General features: G+C 50.8%; 1 protein-coding gene across 1 annotated transcript in view; it reads left to right on the forward strand.

Annotated features, from left to right (window-relative positions):
• The first annotated feature begins 5746 nt into the window (after positions 1-5746).
• The window catches only part of CAPN5 (calpain 5), a 51682-nt gene continuing 43340 nt past the window's right edge, over positions 5747-14088 (forward strand). Inside the window, exon 1 of the mRNA XM_041715050.2 lies at positions 5747-5866. The gene's annotated coding sequence lies outside the window, so the exon portion shown is untranslated. The remainder of the gene's footprint in view (positions 5867-14088) is intronic.

Consider the following 14088-nt stretch of genomic DNA (forward strand, 5'->3'; position numbering starts at 1 on the left):
TGGCCTTGAACACTTCCAGGGATGGAGCAGCCACAGCTTCTCTGGGTGACCTGTGCCAGTGCCTCACCACCCTCACAGGAACTAATTTCTTGCTAATATCTAATCTAAACCTTCCCTATCACTCTGAAACCATTCTACCTTATCCTATCACTCCATATCCTTGTTTAAAGTCCCACTGTAGCTGTCTTGTAGCTCCTTCAGGCACTGGAAGGTGCTCCAAGGTCTCCCTGGAGTCTTCTCTTCTCCAGGCTGAACAGTACTAACTCTCTCAGCCTGTCTCTGTAACAGAGGTCCTACTCATCCCAGGGTTTGTTCAAGGGCAGATTGGATGGGGTTTGGAGCAACATCTAGCAAAAGATGTTCCTGTCCATGGAAGAGGAGCTGTTATTAGGTGATCTTTAAGGTCCCTTCCAACCCAAACCATTCTGTGGTTCTGTGAAGCACTCACATAGGGAGACCAGAGCAATGAAGAGTAGGAAGGTGTTAGAGTAAGTCCAGCTTTCTTCTGATCATGCAGTGCTAAGCAAAAGGCTGTCCACATGGCCATGGGACTGAGGACCTCAACCCCATTTCCCATGTTTGTGTCACCTGGTGTCCCCTCTAAGGAGAAGAATTCAAGGAGGGTTCAGGATAGAGGAGAAGACAAAATGCTTAAGCAGCCAGGTGCTGTGCCAGAGCTTGGTTTGTGATACCCGAGTTACCTTCTTTAGATACAATCCCAGAGAACCTTTCCTCTGCTGATTTACCTCACTAGATCTTCAGGGAAAGGCCAGTCTCAGCATCTCTCAGGGTCACACCTCCCACCCTGATCTCAGGTGCAGCATCAACCCTCTCCTCCACTACAAACCCCAATGCCATGATTTCATTCCTCTAATTAAGGAGCTTCTTGCTGTTTGCCTTCCACATTGCTTTACAGCCCATCAGAGAGCTGCTTGATTTGTGACTGTGCAGAAGTGAGCGCTGATAAAGACAATTAATTAACAGTATGGATTTCCCAGCAGAGTTCTCAATTAGCACGGTCTGTTTGCCAGCCAGCCGTGGTGCAGATCAAGTGTGTGCGCACCCCGAACCACAGCTGATGTAGTCAGTGGGGCAGAGGGGTTTCATCAGGCCTTGTGGTTTCCACCTTGCATTGTATGCAGAAACTGGGAAAAAAGGGGTCTTTTCATTATTACAATATGGATCTTTGGGTAGAGATGTCATTGCTGCCATTTAATACTTGGCTGTCATGTTCATGCTGCTCTCCTGGGCATGGTCGTGCAACAAGCTACAAAGTGAGGATCTTCTGGCTGCCAGTGACTCCAGGTTATTCCTACCTAGTTTATGAACTGAATTTCCTACTTAAACTGGTCATAGACTTACCTAAGCTGAGCAAGTGCTCTAAGGTCATTGAGCCCAGCCATTAACGCAGCATTGCCAGTCCACCACTAAATCACGTTCCTGGCAGTGCATGGTAGAGGAGAATGGAAAGGGAGGAGAGGCCTGACCCTAGGCAGTCTTAAACTAGGAGGACAAGGATATTATGAGGTTCCATAATAGCAAGAAGATGCTGATGAAGTTCAAATGGGAAATGAAATACAAGTATTAGCAGAATGGATATGCAGCTTATGAACTATCTGCCAAGAAAGGTGGCAAAATCTCAGGCAAGGCCCTGTCTGCATGAGTGACCAAAAATATCCCCAAATATCTCAGGTGCCCTCTGAGACTTCCCCCCTGCTAAGCACCTCCCCAGCCTCTGGCAAAGGTTTTTGTAGAAGGAGAATTGCTGAGTTCAGCCCTGAGACAGGTTTTGAAAGGGGAAAGTCCCCCAGCCATGCTTTTTGGGGCTCCAAAGGGTCTTGCTGAACATCACAACATTGCCTTTCAATAGCCTCAACTTCTCCAACATGGTCAAGGGCAACAATTTGGGTTCTCATCCGAGAGCTGCTTCTGCCAAAATTACGAGGAGCTGCTACAGTTCGCCTTTTTGTTACAACTGCTGGTCCTTTGGTCACGATGACCCCCATAAATAAAAGAGCTTATTAATGCCCATCTCCTCCCACTGGTGATTGACTATGACCTTGAGTGACCTTGCTTAATTTAACTTTCTCAACCAGCTATTTTTGACAGCAAATAATTTAACATCCTTGTGACCCCAGTCTTGCGTCTCTCCTGCCAACTGGCTCTGCAGTTTAAATGAACAGCAATAAATAAATACATATCTGCAGAGGGACCTAAATGACTCCCATTACTGGAGCATCTGAAGGCCTGCTTAAATAAATCAAGTGAGTAGGAGATTATGCTGCAATCATGTGGAGAGGGAAACGAGAGAATACATTACTGGTATTCCAGAGGCTGCAACTCAAGGGTGAAAAACTTTGCAGAATTCAGAACAATGAGGTTTAATTCAAGTGCAGATGGACAACCAGAGGCTCATTTTGTGATGTCTTCAAAGAGGAGCGGCAGATTGCAACCTGATGGGATCACCAGTGCTTAGAACACTCACCAGGCAGCTCCTGCCTTGAGGATGGGGCTGTTGGAAGTTGTTCCCTGCATCTCCATGGCATGAAAGTGAGGATACAGGCACCAAGCGCCCACCTGCAGTCATTGTCTCACTTTCCTCACCCAAACATGCCCTCAGGAGAGGAAAGCTGCCCTGGTAGGAGCAGGGGTGGCAGGACTGAACAGCTCTTCAACTCCCACTGCTTTGGGCAGGCAGACACTCAGTTCGGACCATACTGGGATTAAATCTCACCGTGGGGTCCCCTGCATGAGAAGGAACAACAAATATTCCTGGGAGAAAGGAAAACCTCACTAAGTCATCTGCTTTGAAATCCCAGAGTGAATCATGATATTCTATTTGTTGGAGGAATCACTGGCTGTGGCTTTCCTCATCCACCTTGCCTTTTACCTTATTCCTACTTATTTTTGGGGTCTGGTTTTAAAGAGTCATTATTTCTTCCTTTCCCCTGCCCAGCCTTGATGGCAGCCCTGTCACTGTGGCTTCATTTGCATGACCCTGAGGACACGTGAAGTGTTCTTATAAATCGTATTTACGTAATTTTCCTGCCCCCGCTGAGGCTGAAATCGAAAATGCAACTAAGTTAATCAGGAAAATCTGGGCCTGCCACGAGTGCAGGCTGGGGCTCCACTTCCCTGTGGGGCAAGAGGAATGTCTGGGGACCCACTTGCTGCTTAAATGTGGTGGAAAAGCTTCTCCCTAATGTTTTCCAGTTTTTCCCTAGTGCTTTCCAATCTGCTAACAAAATAAAAGCCAGGCTCCTGCTGTTGATTTGTCTCAAGGGTGAGTCCTTTTTATCTTTTCTTTTTTCCTCTTTTTAACCCTTTCATCCAGCTCTGCACAGCATCACTCATCACCCCTGTGGGTGACAAACTCCACCCTGTGCCACTCTGTCCCCATGTCCCCAGTAGTGAGATCCCCCCCTTCAGCAGCTCTGGGGTCAAACTGTTGAAACAGCTCAGCAGGAAATTATTTTTTATTAAAGCAAGCCCATAGTGGCTAACTGGGCAAGAGGTACTTCTGCTGGTGAGAGGAAGGATGGATGACATTAATTAATTTACACTGACGGAGTGTCTCTCAATTAAAACACGTCACAAATCAAAAGAGGCTCTATGCTCTCCTTGCCCTCCCAGGGGGCAGCAGCAGCACCTTCCATCTCTGCCCTCGTCTGCCTGACAGCTGGTTTTAAGGCTATTAGGAGGATTCTGGGGTTGGAGACCTGTTTAGGGTCTACTCTTCCCCCTTAAAAATCTTCAGAGACTGAGGGTTTGTCTTTTATTTTGGTCTTTGCCTTTTGCTGCTGGAGTTTTCCACCATGGAGGGGTGATGGCTCAGCAGTGCACGTGGACAGACTTGAGAGCTAAATACAGCAGGGGTTAGGGTTATTTTCTTGGGTGATTTTGATAAGGGGAGAGAACAGAGGTGTACGAAACATCTGGTTTTGAGGAGCCCTAAGATCTGTGGGGGAGAGGGGAAAACAAGCAAAGGGAAGGAAATGTTAGAAAACAGCTTTTTGCTGCCAAACAAAGCCTTTGTGGAACTGCAGTATTTTGGCTTTCCTAATCATTCAGCTAATAAATGAATTGAAGTAATTGTAGCGCAAATATTGCATGAATTGAATAAGTACTGAAATTGCGAAACTAACAGGAAAATACCTTAATATGAAAAGTTCATGAGGGTTTCAGATAATGAGAAACTGGAGGAAATGGCTGGTCCTAGAGGAGGTGAATCACTCATGTGATTTGTGGTGACCACGTAGAGCTGCAGGTGACACCTCGATGGGAACAGAAGCCTGTGCCAGGCCATGCTGCTCTGGGCATGGCCTCCTTTCTAATTTTATCACCAAAATTTCACTGCATTACTGCTAATGTGGCAAGCAGATGTCCTTAAGCATTCACACTGTCACTGCCAGGCAGCAGCTAACCCTGTTCTTTTAGCCCTGTTTTTTTGTTGTTTAGAAGAGTCTGACCACCCATAATTTTAAATGTAAGAAGTTTATTCTTGTCACTTCCAAATGTTTTCTTTAATTGTTCTTTCCTTGCCATCTATTTTTGACTTCAATTATGATCAACCATGAACACTACCAATAAAGCCTGTGTGTCAAGTCAGCACATCAGATCAGAGCTGCCCCTGACAGAGGGTCTGTAAAACCTCACTGGCTCCTTCCCACGAAGACGGATGCGCTTTTGTGTGGCTCTTGTTTGGTTTTCCCCCCTTAAATGTCTTTTTGTGAGCTGGGAAAGCTTTCCACCAGTCTGGACACCTTGGCCCCATCACCAGCCCCACGATGCCTGTTGCACATCGACCTCCACAGATGTGCAGGTGGGCCAAGTGCATGTCCAGCCTTTGATCCCCCCTTCCCAGTGCCTCAGCTTCCCTCTTACAAAAGAGAAAAGGGGATTAACTTTGGTCTTGGGCTGGAAAACACATCTCCTCAGCCTCTGTGATCATGCCCCATGCTGTTCCTAACAGGGGATGTGCTCTTTGCACCCAAATCCTGCAACCTCTGGTGACTCTCCCTTGCATTCTCCATGGGTTATGTCCCATCTCTCTGGTGTCTCGGTGGCCCAGCTGGTGGTGGTGCATGGTGCTCCACTTTGTCCAGTTCCCAGTGCCAGGGCTAGGTCCCAGGGCTTTGTCCTACTATCCAGTGCCAGGGCAATGCTGGGCCAAGTGCCAGTGCCTGGAAGATCCCAGTGGCTGGTGCCAGTGTCCAGCTATGCAGGTGCTGGTCCCAGCTCCAGCTCCCAGCTGGTGCTGCTGGTGTCAGGGTAGGCCCAGTTCCCCATTCCTGTTCCCACTGATGTGCCCTTTTCCTGGGTGATCCCAGGTGTTGGTGCCCGGGCAATGTTGGATCTGGATCCCCGTTCCCAGTTCACCACAGCGGTCCCCAAGTCCTGTGGGAGTGGGGACTGGCACCACCCATTTCCCACTACCGGGTGGTGCCAGTCCCCACTCCCATTAGTGCCCACAGCTCCCAGCAGCGGGGAGTGCCGCTTTCCGGTGCCGCTTCCCATTCCCAGTGAGAATTCCCGGTGCCGGTTCGCTGTCCGGTTCCGTTCGCGGTTCCCATTGCCGATCCCGGTGCCGGGGCCGGTGCGGGTGCCGTTCCCGCGGCGTGTCCCGGTGCCGGTTCCCGGTGCGGGTGGCGGTCCCGCGGCGTGTCCCGGTGCCGGTTCCCGGTGCGGGTGGCGGTCCCGCGGCGTGTCCCGGTGCGGGTGGCGGTCCCGCGGCGTGTCCCGGTGCCGGGCGCAGGCGCGGCGCTGCCGCCCGTCGGGGCGGTGCTTGCGGGAGCCGAAGCGCTGCGGGCAGCGGCGCGCCCGGAGCGGCGGCACCGGCACCGGGCACCGCAGCACACCCGGGCAGGTAAGGCGACCCCCGGCCCCGGGAGGGGGTGTCTGGTCCCTGCAGCCCCGCCGCTGCTCCCTCCGCGGGGGGACGGCTCCGCGCCCCGCCCGGGGGTCCCGCCGCGTCCCGCCTCGGGGGATGCTCGGGGGCACCTGTGGCTTTGGGAACCGGGTAGCAGCCGCGTTCCGGGGTGGGGGCAGCGTGTGTTTGCACCTGAGCGTGTATGTGCGTAAAGGGATTTTGGGGGAAAAAAGCCCGAAGCAGGCAGCCTCCTCCTCCCCTGCGCGGAGCACGCTGCTGCCCTTGCCTTCAACGAGCGCTGGTGTTTGGGGTGCTGAAGTCGGGGTGCTCGGTGTGGTGCATAGGAAAGTTGCGTCCCGGATAGTTAAAACCCCACAGCTGCCCCCCAGTTCAGCTTGTGGAGCCAGGCTGGACAGAAACTTTGAGCGCCGAGGCCTGGGCGCTGGCTGGAGAACAGCAGGGTTTCTGCACTGAGAAAAAATCCTGAGGTTTCGGTATTGTTCTTTGTTCCGGTTTTTTGGGACAAACGAAGGGGCTTTTAGAAAGTGTCCTGGAAAGTTAAGGCGAGAGAGAGCTCCTGCTTTCAAGAAAGGCTAACTTGCTGCTGGGATGCAGGACACTGATGGCTTTTGGGGTTTCCAAGCAGAGATATGAATCTGGATTTCCCAAATCCCAATCTTTCCTTCCTTCCCTGAAAAATGTTATTTCGAGCTTGAGACAGCAGCTTGATGCTTTCTAGCAAAGGGTGTCCCATTGGATGTGGCTCTGGTCTTCTATCCCTCACCTCCCACTCTGGTAGCTGCAGGTGAGCGTGGGTGCACGCCTGGCTCTGCAGATCCAGCCTGTGTCGTGCTTGGATATATTGCCAGTTATTTATCACCAGTTACCATTTCTGCCTGGATGCTGTGTTAGCTCTGAGTTTGGTGCGGAGTGCAACCACGGCAAATGGAGCTGCAAGCAGAGCAGGGAGCTCACTGCGTGGTGGAGAATGCTCTTAAATCCTCAGCTGCTGGTCTTCTGCAGCCAGCAAGGACCATGCTGCAGGCTTTCCCCAGGGCACCTTTTATCTCCATCCCATCTTGTATCTTTGAGGGATCTGCTTGCCAGGGTCAGCCTGGGTTCCAAGCATGCTGAACCACTGTTACACTGGAGGGAAGGCAACGTGGGGTCCCTGGAGCTACATCTCTCACCCCTTGCTCTGCACATGGATTGTGGTAGCCCAAGGTGCAGGGAGCCTGGCTGGCCCTGCTGCTCAGGGTAGCAGTGAATTGAGGAGGAACAAATTTTGGCATACAGGCAAGAGTCACCTGTTGGCAGCATCCTTGGGGCAGCAAGGACTAGTGCAGGGGTAAAGCAGCAGAGTCGGACATGGATGGAGGTGCAGAGCCTGGGGCGAGTGCTCACCACTTACTTCTGCTCAGTGCAACATATTGCTAGAGGCACATCTGTCCTGGTGGGATCTATTTCCCCCTGCTCTTCCCAGGAACATCAGCTGCCTCCTACTTATTTAAGTAATTCTGTCATGTGAATCACCTGGGGCTCAGCTCCAGCCCATGACCCAGGCAGTGGGGTTATAAAACACAAGAGGGAGTGAGAGATGCTCTTTCAGAAACCCTTTTCGTACCCTTAGGAGTGGGATGTGAGGTCTGGACCCCTCCTGCAATGGGTGCATGGGTACAGGTGCTGCTGCATGCATGGGGGCTAGCTTGCTTGGTGGTTGGTACTTGCCAGCAGCTGTGTACTGGAACTGGTTGGAAAAAACTTTCTTCTTGGCACCAGAATTAAGGATCAAGTCATGAGCGAAAGGAAAAGCAGGTTTTGAGGAAGCCAGCAGGGCTTGCTCTAGCAGGCCCTGCTGAGAGTAGAAATCAAGTCCCTTTGTCATGTTGTAAGGACACCATGATGACATGCAGAAGGAATAATGCCATCTGCAAAGCAGTGACACATGAAAGAGGGGCAAAGTGACATGACCAAGGCACTCAGGTTTGTGGCAGACTCAAGTCCACCCTGCTCCCTCTCAGCAGCACCCCAGTCCCTGTATGAAATGACTTAGGTGTGGTTCTGACATGGCCACAAGCCCAGGAGAATCCCTGCCCAGCTGTGTCCACCATGGCATTTTCTGTTTGAGGGAGCTTTCAGCTGGTGATGGACAACTACTGTGGGTATTCTCAAGCCTCTGAGGTGGAGGGAGGTAGAAACCCACAACTATTACTAAAGGGGACTGAGTTGTAGCTGTGCCCTCGTTTTTGGGGAAAGGAGATACTCCAGGTCTCCTTTACCTGGATGTGCTGTTAGTTTACATGGTGCATGTGGGGGTATGTCAGTGGAGAAGATTTCTGCCGGGGGGGCCTGGGGGAGGTGACAAAGGGCGCTGCTGGACAGACTAAGCCCACACAGCAGAGCTTCAATCTGCTTAAAGCGTTTAAGGGAGGATCTGAGCTCATTCTCATTTTTCATGCCGAGATTCGCCTGCAAAACCAAGCTGAGAGGTGGATGTGGTGCTCAGCCAGAGGGCAACAGCTGACCTCGAGGAGGGGTTCAGGCTATGGGGCTGTCCCCTACGTTGTATACCAGCCTGTGCAGTGGGGCACGTTGTGTCTGGACTTTGTGCTATGTTTAGAGATTGAATCATATTGGGATAGCTGAGACTGGGGTTTCAGGGCTGCTTTGGTCCTGGATGCCCCCAGGAATGTTGCTAAAAAGCTAAGGGAAACAGGCAAAGGATGTCTGTGGGACATGGGTACGGAAGAGTTAACGTGGAAGAACCAGGCTCTTCGATCTGGTGCTTGAGAGGGATTAACTCAGACTGGAGCAGGTGCAGGGAAAAGGGCTCTGAAGCTGCTCAGAGGGATGGAGAGCTATTATACGAGGCTATAAAAGCCAAGCCCAGCGAAACAAAGGCAGAGAGAGGATGTGCTTGCTGACTCCAAATACATCCAAGGGGTGAACTCCAGGCAGGCAGAAGAGCGATTTAAACTGGGGGCAGTGTTGGTGCTGGGGTGTGAATTCATTCAGTTTAGCTTAGGAGGCTTGCTTAGAGGCTCTGCAACTGCTTCACATCAGAGGAGAGTAGGAGAGTGTGAATTAGAGCACATCACCTCTCTTGCAAGGTGCTTGGCTCTGCTATAAGGATGTCTTAGCATTTGTCAGTGTAGGAGGCCGGGACTCTGTGGTCCAGACACCCTGTCCTGGTGCCTCCTTTGGGAAGGGTTGTGTTAGCCAAGCAGGTCTCACCATCTTCCTGATGTGGGACCAGACCAGCAGTGAAGCAGATGAAACCCAGCTGAGATAATTTGTTGTCCTTGATTATGCCTCAAAAAAATGAATCCATCTCTCCCTTTCCTGGTTGCTGCGTGGATTAATAACAAAGCATCCATGCTTTAAAAAAGGCTTTGGCTCTGATCCCAAGAGGAATTTAGACAGTATTCGTGCTGGGGTATGATGATACGAAGAACAAGTGCATCCTCTAAATCTGCTCACGCTTGTGCATTAATTATTGGATATTTTTGGCTGTCCAGAGATGCCAAGATTCTTCTCCTAATGCCTTCTCCAAGCAGGGCAGCATCAGGTTAATACAGAGAGAAGGAGAAGGATGCAGCTGCGCCTTGAAGGCTGGGATCAGGCACTCACTCTCTTCCTCCTCACTAACCTCCAGAGTTATCAAGTCCTTTCTCTGCAGATGTCCAGAGGTGAAACCCCTTGCACAGAGAAGCCTCCTCAGCCCACACAGAGCTGTGCCACTCTGCTCGTGCCATGGTGGTGCAGGGCACACTTGGGCATCTTTACTTACTGATGTCTTCAGGCCTTCACCTTCACCTGCTCTTCTGAGGGGCTGTGGGGCACAGAGCCTCAGCAGTGGGCTTGTGCTGACTTGCTCTGGGACAGAGGGTGCTCCTGCATCTCTCCTGCATCTCCCATCCCTGCGGGCAGTGTCACGGGTGGGGAATGAGGGGCGGTGATTACTCCTCTGCTCACTTCCAGTTGATTACCCAGGGAGAAAGGACCAGGCTCTGGGCACTGCAGAAAATGGATACAGACCCAGTGGCTTCGTGGAAGCTAAGTTTTTCACCAGGCAAGCATCTGTCTGGCTGCATTAACCCTTTACATGCTCTGAGCTCTCCCTTTCACACCATGGAGACTTTTCATCCATAGCCTATTCCTACTAAATTCACTTGCACTGTAGAAGGCATAGGAGTGACTTCTTGAGGTTGTGGAGGGAAATAGGAATGGTTGCCATTGAGTTTTTCACCCTCTCTGAGAAAAAAAAAAATCTTTTCTGCTCCACACTCTGTGGCCAAAGAGACTTCACAGTTTTTGCTTTTCTGCATGATGCATTGGTTTTTCAGCCAATACTGCAGATCCTCATGCTTTGGGGATCTTTGTGGACTGGAGATGTGACAGATGATACCCCTGCAAAGCCGTGCTGGGAGCCCGCGGGGTTTGCAGCATCTAGGTCAGAGACTGGCTCCTTTGGGCCTGGTCCAGCCCTTCAGAGGGGCTGGACTGAGCTCCTAAGCCCCTGGCTGCAGCTTTTGTGTCCCAGTTCAATAACACTTTGATGCATTTTGCCTTAAAATACTCTTCTGGCAGAGAAAAGCTCTCCCCGCCCCTTGGTTTGCCCTTGTGCAGAAATGACCAGTTTTAGTCATTCCACCATCCATCTGAGCATCAGCTCTGTTCCCTCCTGTCCTGTGACTTCCATCCATTGGGAACGAAGGTTAAAGGGAGAGGGGACTATAAAGCATCCCAACCTCCTTAAGTCTGGCCCATTCTGGGAGGCTGGAAACCTTAATGTGAAGCTCTGAAATGATTTGTGGAAGAGGGCGCCTTTTCTGTACCATGCAGGGACTTTCCCAGCTTACTGCAGCCCCCAGCAGAAGACAGATGTGTTGGAAAGGCACCAGAAGAGGTCATGAGGATGGTCAGGGGGCTGGAGCACCTCCACTATGAAAACAGGCTGAGGGAGTTGGAATTATTCAGCCTGGAGAAGAGAAGGGTTCAAGGAGACCTTAGAGCACATTCCAGAACATAAAGGGGCTGCAGGAGAGCTGAGACTTTTTTACAAGGGCATGGGGAGATGGGACAAGGAGGAATGGCTTCAAACTGAGACAGCAGGTTTAGATTAGATGGTAGGAAGAAATTCTTTCCTGTGAGGTGTTGAGGCACTGGCACAGGTCACCCAGTATAGCTGTGGATGCCCCACCCTTGACAGTGTTCAAGGCCAGGCTTGATGGGCCTCTGAGCAACCTGGTCTAGTGAAAGATGTCTCATGGCAGAGGGGTTGGAACTAGATCACCTGTAAGGTCTTTTCCAACTGAAACCATTCTGTGGTTCCATGATTCTATGAAATTTTCTCCTTGCCTGGCTGCAGCTCATCCTTACATGAGAGAGACTGCAGCCGTGGTTTATTCCTTCAAGGTTTATCTTGTGACCTAGACATAGCTATCAAACAAGGCTGCAGCAGACCAGGGCAGGGCCATGCTTTTACCATCAGGAAAGGTACACAGGATATTGCTTCCTATGTAGCTACAGCATGACAGGCAGCAGCAGGTCTCTCTGAGCTCCTGGTGAAAAGGGCAAAGCTCCAGCTCTGCTCCTGTATTACCTTCCCTTAAATCATGATGCACCGTGTTTTTGTGGCTGTTCCTGGAGTGTTTTTGTTACATCTCCAAATAATCCATACAGATTTCTCTGGGTGACAAAAGGCATCCCTCCCTTGCAGCAAGCACCCTCCATCCCAGTTTTCATCACATTTCCACTGGTTTGAGCTCCCCCGACTCCTTGGTGCAGGATGCAGGTGGCTTTGGTTGACTCCATCCCTTCACAGCCCCTCCTGGGCTGTTCCACCATTTCCTCCAGTCCTGTATAGAGACAAAGGATGCATGTCTGTTTGTCTCTCAGGGTTTGGGGTTCATTTGTTGTATTTTTTCTGAGGCACACCCTGGTAATCAAAACTTCCTATTAAATGTCTGCAGGCTTATTGCTCCCAAACCCTTGAAGAGCTGGTCCTACCAGTTGTTTGAGCATGTGTAAATACTGTGAGGATTGCTTAGGGGTGATTAAGGGAGGTGATTTCTCTGCTGAGCAAAGGGAAGCCTTGATTTGATAAAAGCTGCAGCTGCAAACTCTACTTTTTCTGAGCCAGACTACCACTGCTGCATGAGTGCAGGATGGGGATGTTGGCTGCTGGCTGCCTGCCCAGCAAGTGTTGCCTTTGGATCCTGGCAGGCAGGAGCAGGAGAGTGGTGATTTATTGCATCTAACACGGGGCTGTGCCAGGGCCCTGTCCTGTGCAGGGGAGTGGAACTCCTCCCTGTGCCACAGGGTACATCTCCTACATGCTCTGAGACTCGTTGCTCCAGCTCAGAGCTCTGCAACGTGAGAGTGTCTAAAGAGATACAGAGCAAGGGCTTGTGGTAGGGTAGTGTCTGGGAGAGGAGGAGGGGGCTTAGTCCTGATCCCAGAGGGTTGTGCTCAGCCCACACTCTCCTGCTTGCTGCTCAGCATGGGCTAGGAACATGCTCTGAGCCTCCTCCTGAAGAAGCCAGGCTGTGCAGAGAATCCAGACATCAGAGCAGTGATGGGCATTTTTGTTTGGGTGAGAGCAGGGTGATGGGTCTGGCTGCCAGCTGTGGTAGCAGGAGCCAGCACCAGCCTTGCAGAGCTGCAACAAAGCAATAGGTCTTCATAAGAGGAGGAATCCTCATCTGAGAAGTGAGAGGTGTAGCTGTCCATGGCAGAAGGTGTTGGACTTCATGACCTTTAAGATCCCTTCCCACCCAAACCAGTCCATTACTCTGTGATCTGGAACAGAGTGGATGTGGTGCCCAGCATCGTGACCTGTATCCATCTCCCTGAACGAGGTGGAAAACTGATGTCCAGTCCCTGCCTAGAGAAAGCAGCAGCCTTTCTGCTCCAAGGGTTGTATGGCAAACTCTTACCCCTCTGTTTAGAGAAGGGCAGCACTGCTGAAATGAAGGAACAACGGGGGGAAAAGCTGGCTGGAAGTTGGGGGAGTTGCAGCACCCAAAGCAGAAACAGTTTGAAGAGCCCAGATTAAGACAGTGGGAACTTACATTCAGACCTTTCAGCTTGTAAGAACTGAGTGGATCCAGTGACAAGGATTTCTAATAAATCTTACAGATTTGAAGTGGTCCAATCTGCCTAAGAGAGACCTGTTCAAAAGCAGTAGCACTATCAGTTGCTGCAAGCCTTTAAATATTACCTTCGTCCTCATGATGCTTTAGAATAGTCACAGAAAGAAAAATTCATTTAAGAATTTTAGGAATTTAAGAATTAGGAAAAGGAGGTAAAATTAAATTTAAAACCAGCAGATTTTGCTAGGCGATCCTGAAAGTTTTACAGACAAGGAGAATGTTCTTATCAGTCAGTGCCCAGGTGTGGTCTGATATTTGCTGTTGTGACGTTGGAATTTACAGGATGTGGGTTTTGGGAAGTGGCTGGCAATTGGGTTGAGGTCCTATCAAAGAGAAAACTGAGCAGGGAGGACTCAAGTCTGAAGTGGACTTTGTGCCTTCTTGGACTTTTCCACAGAGTGCCTTGGTGCTTTTATTCCGATTTGGGTCAGGCAAAGAGAAAATCCTAAAATGGTTTATTAGCAAAAGCTGGGAGTCTTGGCAGAGGTTTGAGACCTGACTTGAGGCCATTAGCTGTAGGACTGGAGCAAAACCTGTGGTGTGGAGTCTATTGTCAGAAGCATTTGGGGTGACCCCATCATCTGGAATTGCAGGAGATGTTCCTATCCTGCTTGAAGTGGAGCAGGTCAAGGGATACATTTCTGGAGTGGCCAGGAGCCTCTCAAGAGGAGACCTGAAGGATGTGGTTGTACCTCTGGGCCTCTGTGGGGATGGAGTTTCGGGCTCTGCCTGCAGCAAGGGGTGAAGGTGATGGAAAGTGAAGAAACCCATTGCCTTGAGCATGGTTTAGCTTGGAAGGGTCCCTGAAGATCATCTTATTCCAGTACTCTGCCATGAGCAGGGACATGTCCCACATGCCCCATCCATCCTCTCCTTGAACACTCCCAGAGAGAGATAGGGCATGTTGTGAAGTGGTCAGGGCTGGAGCTGCAGGGAGGATGCTCTGGATCAGCCAGAAGGACAGACATCACAGCTAGCCTGGGAGGGATGATCTTGAAGGATCCAGCTGCCTCTCCTTGCTCTCCTACGGAGTAGCTGCAGCCCCGTTATCTCTTCTGCTCC

Source organism: Taeniopygia guttata, chromosome 1, assembly GCF_048771995.1.
Source record: "Taeniopygia guttata chromosome 1, bTaeGut7.mat, whole genome shotgun sequence".
NCBI classification, from domain to species: domain Eukaryota; kingdom Metazoa; phylum Chordata; class Aves; order Passeriformes; family Estrildidae; genus Taeniopygia; species Taeniopygia guttata.